Below are 7,546 nucleotides of genomic sequence, written 5' to 3'. Positions count from 1 at the left end.
GGGTCATGCCCGGCCTCGGAAGATCAACACGTCGCAGCCCCACCTAGACCAACAGAGAGGTCAGCACGCCGGTCTAAACCTAAGCGCCCAGGGGTCTGGGCCCATCGCCCTTAGCACACCTGCACGTTGCGAACGCGGCCGAAAGCAGACCTAGCCTAGTGACCTTCCAGTCCAATCCGGCGCGCGCCACTCAGTCGCTGACGTCACGAAGGCTTCGGCTGATACCACGACACCGGGATACCCATAACTACTCCCGCGTAGATGGTTAGTGCGTATAGACCAAATGGCCAGACTCAGATCAAATACCCAGATCTCGCTAAGCGTGTTAAGTATCCGCGAACGCCGACCAGGGCCAGGCCCACCTCTCTCCTAGGTGGTCGGAACCTGCCCTGTCGCTCCGCCTCAAAGATCCGCTCGCGGGTGCTCCTCAAGCCGACCCGTCTTTAGTATTTACTTTTTATTTATTTAATTCTCTTTTTTTTTGCAAAACGTTCTCATGGTGGGCCCCCTGTGTCATAGGCAGGGGGCTTGTGGGCGAATGGGCGCGCGGGCGCAGGGGCGCTGTGGGGCGCCGGCGGCCACGGCACCTGCCAAGGGAGACGCCGGTCACGGCAAGGCGTTGACGGAGAGGGGTGGCCGCGGGCATGGTCAGCACGGGCGCGCGCTTGCTGGGGAGGAGCTGTCGCGGTGGGGAGCACGGGTCCGCGGCCAGGGAGGCTTGCCCGGGTGCGGCGAGGCCATGTGCAGGGGCAGCGGCGCGGAGAGCCGGGCCTGGGCGGTCACGCGCGCAGGACGCGAGCGCGCGCGAGGTGGAGGGGGGCTTGCAGCAGGGGGTGAGCGGGGCGTGATGGAGGCGGGCGCAAGGCGCGGGACGCGCGTGTGCGGTGCGAGTGCGGCCCAGAGCGCGGGCAGCGCGTGACTGCGGGGTGGAGGCGGCGACCTCGGAGCGGCAGCAGGCGTAGAGGAGGCGAGGGCGCGCGGGGGCGGCGAGAGCAGACGAGCGCGGGGGAAGGGGGGCACAGGTCGCGGCCACGGCGGAGCAGGAGGGTTCGAGAGGAAACGGACGGGGGGGCTCACCGGCCCTGTAGATGTGCAAAAGTGTGCTCGAGGCGGCGGTGGCGACGGTGACGAGGAAGCAGCGGCCGGCGAGGGGCGAGGAGTAGAGCGTCGGCGGCGTCGGCTGCCCCGACCGGATCCACACGGGGCGGAGGGTGAGGAAGCGGGCATCGGCGATGGTGGGGTTGCATCGTCGGCAAGGTGGCGGCGGGGTCTGCGCAGCGACGGGCTACGCGGTCGGCCCCGATCCAGATTGGATCGAGAGGAGGAGCGAGGGGTCGTGGGTGAGCGAGTGGGGGAGTGTGGGTGGTTGGTTAGGGTTTGGGGTAGTGGGGTAAGTAGGCCACGGGGGTAGACGGGCCGGCCGGCTGGGCCAAGGCCCAGTTGGGCCACGGGGGTTTTCCCCCATGTTTTATTTATCTTTTGTTTGTTTTGTTTATTTTATTTCTTTTCTGTTTTAGCTTAGTTCTTTAATAGTTATAGTTTTATATAATAAGTTAAATCCCACATCTAAATTGGAATTGTAAAAAGTTCTTAGTGACTAAATAAACTAGTTTAATATTTGTTTAGTATTTAAAAGCATTTAAATAATCGTTTTGCCGTTGTTTTACCAACTATAGTGCATTTAAATATTTTACTTAATTATGGGTTCTTCACTGTAATTACCTATGCAATATTTGTCACAACCCGAACATTTTGGTTTTAACATTTGAAAACTTTTGTTCTATCCTTTAATTAAATTTTGAATTTGTTTCGGTTTTGAACTATCGCTAGTTTATTATCAGTAACCGAGGTGACGTGGCAGCATTAGCGGGGGATCACTGTAGCTTGATTACCCGGGCGTCACAATTCTCCTCCACTACAAGAAATCTCGTCCCGAGATTTAAGAGGGGAGTAAGGGAAAGATGTGGCTAAGAAATTCTATCGAGTCTTCTCGGTCTTGGTTGCTCTTCTCGGAGAGGTCGATCCATTACATCGATGCCTTCATTCCTCTGCTTCAGGTCATCACGAGGAAGTCATCATATTTTTCTTCGGGAACTCCAACGTACTTACGAATAGGTAGGAGCAGCTCGGCTACGACAGCATGCTTACGAGGGAAACAATCTAGGGTTAACCATGAATGGGCATAAGATTATCTCTTGAGTTGAACATATAATATACATCAAGAGTACGATACGAAGGTACAATGAGAGGGTCCAAGCGGATAGATAGCTGCTCAAAGTCGGAACCAAAGTGAGAAAGGGGTTCAGTGCGGCGAGAGTAAGCGTTGCGTCTGATACCAGAATAGAGCAGTAGGAAGGTGGCTCGCGAACTACCTATGAAGCCAAGCATAAGGGATAACCTTGAAGCAGGGATGTACAGGAGAGTCAGGTTTTGATCCTGTGGAAATGTGGGTTATGGGCCCACCATGTGGGTAAAGTAGGAGGGCACTGACATCTTGCACGGTCATGATAGCAACTCATCATGATAGCCAGGCATGTCAGAGAAGAGACTGTCGGTTATGTTGGCAACAACGTTGGTACCAAGGGCGAGGGACGAAGAGAACCATTTTCCTGCTCGTTGTATGAGGCGGACCAATAGGCAAGGTTCTCGTCCATCGGTGGCTACCAAAATGTCATCAACAATAGTAGCAGGGTCTTCGTGACAGAGTGGTACAACAAGGTGCTTACCTAAGCAGGGAATTATCACTGCTCAGATAAGTCAGATTACAAGAAATGTTAAACAAAACAATGGGAAGGAAAATGCAATTATCCGATTAAACAGAACAATGGAAAGGAAGATGTGTTTAAACACATATTTCAGGGGGTATAACCCTTCCAAGGACAAGCAGAGCATGATATCCATGACATGATATAATGTAGAAAACCCTTTAGGAAAGGGGAGAGAAATTTCATGACATTACCCATACAACGGTGTTTGGATAATGGAAAAGAAAATTTAGCATTGTGCTTCAAATGCTCCAATTGAAAAATTGGAGTACCACAAACATGCTTCGAGATAGCATTGACATGGTCTCCAGGCAAAGGTCATACTTTGGATACCCAAAGGATCCATCAGGACAACTCATAGAATAAGTCTTCCAATTTCCTCATGGCAGAATGGCTAACCTTGCTAAAATGGAAACTACAACAATAGGTCCTCCGGCCAGGTGTGCTAGGCATGACATCGCCTTACAGGGTCATATAAAGACCAATGTTATAACTCTTGGATATTAGTTCTAACCATCATATCTGACCAAGTTTCAGATCTGATTGGGGCCATGATACCTCAGACTCGGGATGCCTGAGAAGAAAAGGTGCGACACAAATTGACGATAAGACATTGTGTGATTCCCGGGAAATGAATTATGGAAACGAGTTCTGAAAGAAGAGTTCATCATTAAACCAAGGAGAGGATGAGGGGGTGGCTGATGGTCTCAGTGTTAATTCCTCAAGGTTTTCAAAAAGATGAATTTCCACAATTATGTGAACAAGGAGATAACATTCGTTAGATCAAATGTTATAATGATGTATGCTCGAGGAAAACATACATACTTAAGCATTGGTTGAAAGGTGCACCCAAAATATTGGCTCAGGTAGCATGATCAATGTTAGAATGGTGATTCAATAACCAATAGTCTAAGATTAAACTATTGACCATTAACTTCAAAGCAATAGGTTTGCTAGAAGTACAGAATCCAAACATCACCGTTTAGTTGTTGGTATCCTGGTTGGAAACAACAAGGGGACCAAGAAAAGAATGGTGATGGTTATAAGTATCGCTTGAATCCAGAATTTTCGAGAGGTGGTGAAATTCCCATGACATTCTTGACATAAAAGGTGGTAATATTCCAAGGTAAAGAAGAACAAATGCTGGATAGCAAGTAACTCAAGGTATAGCACAAAACACGATCAAGTTTGTGTTGAAGGGAAGGCAATAAAGTGGCCGATGATAACACAAATCATCGAGGGCAAGGATGGTATTTCTCATCATGAATTCGATTGATATCATGGAAGATCTCATTAGGTTGATGATGATCACGACACATTTGTCAAGAGATTTCATGAAGATGCAATCAATCAGCGACGACAACAAGTCAAAAGAATAATGAAGCGGGAGGTTATTGGAACCATGGTTACAACACAAACTCGAAATCAAGTTTGTGGTTCAAGGCGAAATGATATGCTGAGGAAAATCGACGTAAGCTTAGCTCACCATACAAAATTGTGCTCCAGGAAGAAGGACCAAGTAGCACAGTTAAAATTTAGCATGATAATGATATAGCCGATCAGGCTAGAAATGACGTGGTCGAGTACAAACTCGTAATTAAAGAAGATTACTAATAGTTTTTTAATCGCGATGCGGACTCGATTCAGTCATCGGTGTCCTTGGGTGTTTAATGACTCAGAGCCCGTGAAAAGAAATTGGAATCAGTGATAATGTAGTACTAGATGGAGAACTCATAAGAAGTTATGCAGTTCCGTGATAATCTCGAGATACCAGGGGGTAATACTCGAAGACAGATCAAAGTAGAGGTGGGACTGGGGTATTGCTTTGCAGAAGACAAGTACTTTAACTTGTCCGAGAAATGGGATCCAAGAAGAACATATGGTCGGAACCACGATTGCCAAGGATCAATTCACCGATACCAGAGGATATTATATCAAGGAAATAGTTATTATTACAAGAAGCTTCCATGATAGGATCTACATCGTGTCCATGGGCATGAACACAAAGTTCAAGGTCGACTCCCACTTCTTCAATGCATAACCTTCCATTCACCTCCTTGTATTTCGAAAATGACATTAGTTGTTGAAAGTTTTACCTGGTACAATACCAGATAAGTATGACCCGTGAAATATTTCGGGTTCACATAGATTAGGGAAGGTGTTGGTTCAACCCATCGGGGCATCTTAGGAACATATACCACAAACTTCAGGAGTAAATAACACAAGCTCAAAAGTAGAGCATGGTTGACAAAGCAGAGGATACAATTTACCAAAGGCATTATATACCCGTGGAAAGGCTCTCAAGGTTATTGAATATGAAGGACGATGTCGGATGAAATCCAACAGTGGATCGGGCGATCCACATCGGAGCTGATGTGAGTATCGGTACTCAATCAGAGGAAGAAAGAATGCAAGGGCGTCAGATTATAGAACATCTAAATAATTCGATGCTTAGATAACAAAGGAATTATGATTTCCAAAACGAAGGATTAGAAGCAGACGCACTGGTCAAGGATGGATAAACTGAATTGACCAGTGGCACAATCGACGACAAATAGTTTGTTCGAGAACCAGCTCATGTTCAAAATGACATCTGAGCCAGAAAGATAATTTAGAAGGGTCTATTGATGATTGTGTGCATTCGCACACATGTTGAATCAATAGGATCAAAATGACAGTGTCAAAAGAAACTAGTGAATATTGCTAGTGATATGGGAGCATCCATAATGTAAGCAGACAAGTATTGCAAAGCAATTAGCTACTAAGGATTTTTGGAGGATCGAATAGTATTTCGAAGACCATTGTGAAACACATGAACAACTAGGGGATGAGCGGATACTCGATAGGCGCGAGAATTATCCATAGGGGTATTCAGATGACAAAGAACAGCAAGGCAGTAAGCTCAAAGGATTATCGAAACAATGACGAGTATTTAGGGGTATCTTGTAATAATAAGACCAACTAGGGATGTATGTAAGCATAACAACTGCAAGTATTTATCCATAAGGGTTGACGGTGGAAGGGGAGTTGTAAACGCGATGAACACAAGTTCTCGGGTTAACAGCGGAGAGTATCTTCAGGGTCTTAACGTGCAGCAGACGATCATCAGTAATAAGGGGCTCTCCGGGTGAAAGTGATAACGAGATCCTAATGTTAGATTTAGCAAAATTCATTTAACCCGAATAGGAGAGAGTTCAGAGTCCCAGAGTAAGGATCGAGGAGTAAAAGATCCTAATACCACCCAGATGGCGACGTGGGCCCGCAAGCCGCACAGCCATGTTAGTAAAAGTTTTTCAATGACTAGACTCGACTTCGGCCAAGGAGTTGGAAAGGGGGATTCCTACAGGCAGTCGGCTCTGATACCAACTTGTGAAGCCCCCGATTCAATCGTACACTAATCATATACGCAAACGTGTACGATCAAGATCAGGGACTCACGGGAAGATATCACAACACAACTCTACAAATAAAATAAGTCATACAAGCATCATATTACAAGCCAGGGGCCTCGAGGGCTCGAATACAAGAGCTCGATCATAGACGAGTCAGCGGAAGCAACAATATCTGAGTACAGACATAAGTTAAACAAGTTTGCCTTAAGAAGGCTAGCACAAACTGGGATACAGATCGAAAGAGGCGCAGGCCTCCTGCCTGGGATCCTCCTAACTACTCCTGGTCGTCGTCAGCGGGCACCAAGTAGTAGTAGGCACCTCCGGTGTAGTAGGAGTCGTCGTCGATGGTGGCGTCTGGCTCCTGGGCTCCAACATCTGGTTGCGTCAACCAGGTAGAAGGGATAGAGGGAAAGAAGGAGAAAGCAACCGTGAGTACTCATCCAAAGTACTCGCAAGCAAGAAGCTACACTACATATGCATGGGTAAATGTGTAAAGGGCCATATCGGTGGACTGAACTGCAGAAAGCCAGAATAAGAGGGGGATAGCTAATCCTTTCGAAGACTACGCTTCTGGCAGCCTCCGTCTTGCAGCATGTAGAAGGGAGTAGACTGAAGTCCTCCAAGTATCATCGCATAGCAATAATCTTACCCGATGATCCTCCCCTCGTCGCCCTGTGAGAGAGCGACCACCGGTTGTATCTGGCACTTGGAAGGGTGTGTTTTATTAAGTATCCGGTTCTAGTTGTCATAAGGTCAAAGTACAACTCCAAGTCGTCCTGTTACCGAAGATCACGGCTATCGAATAGATTAACTTCCCTGCAGGCGTGCACCACATACCCCAACACGCTCGATCCCATTTGGCCGGACACACTTTCCTGGGTCATGCCCGGCCTCGGAAGATCAACACGTCGCAGCCCCACCTAGACCAACAGAGAGGTCAGCACGCCGGTCTAAACCTAAGCGCCCAGGGGTCTGGGCCCATCGCCCTTAGCACACCTGCACGTTGCGAACGCGGCCGAAAGCAGACCTAGCCTAGTGACCTTCCAGTCCAATCCGGCGCGCGCCACTCAGTCGCTGACGTCACGAAGGCTTCGGCTGATACCACGACACCGGGATACCCATAACTACTCCCGCGTAGATGGTTAGTGCGTATAGACCAAATGGCCAGACTCAGATCAAATACCCAGATCTCGCTAAGCGTGTTAAGTATCCGCGAACGCCGACCAGGGCCAGGCCCACCTCTCTCCTAGGTGGTCGGAACCTGCCCTGTCGCTCCGCCTCAAAGATCCGCTCGCGGGTGCTCCTCAAGCCGACCCGTCTTTAGTCACCACATGTATCATGTATAAAGTATATAGTATATACCCGTGATCAACTCCCGAGTGATCACGG

This window comes from Triticum urartu, unplaced genomic scaffold, assembly GCF_003073215.2.
Source record: "Triticum urartu cultivar G1812 unplaced genomic scaffold, Tu2.1 TuUngrouped_contig_13, whole genome shotgun sequence".
In the NCBI taxonomy this organism is placed as follows: domain Eukaryota; kingdom Viridiplantae; phylum Streptophyta; class Magnoliopsida; order Poales; family Poaceae; genus Triticum; species Triticum urartu.
This window is presented reverse-complemented; position numbering follows the sequence as displayed.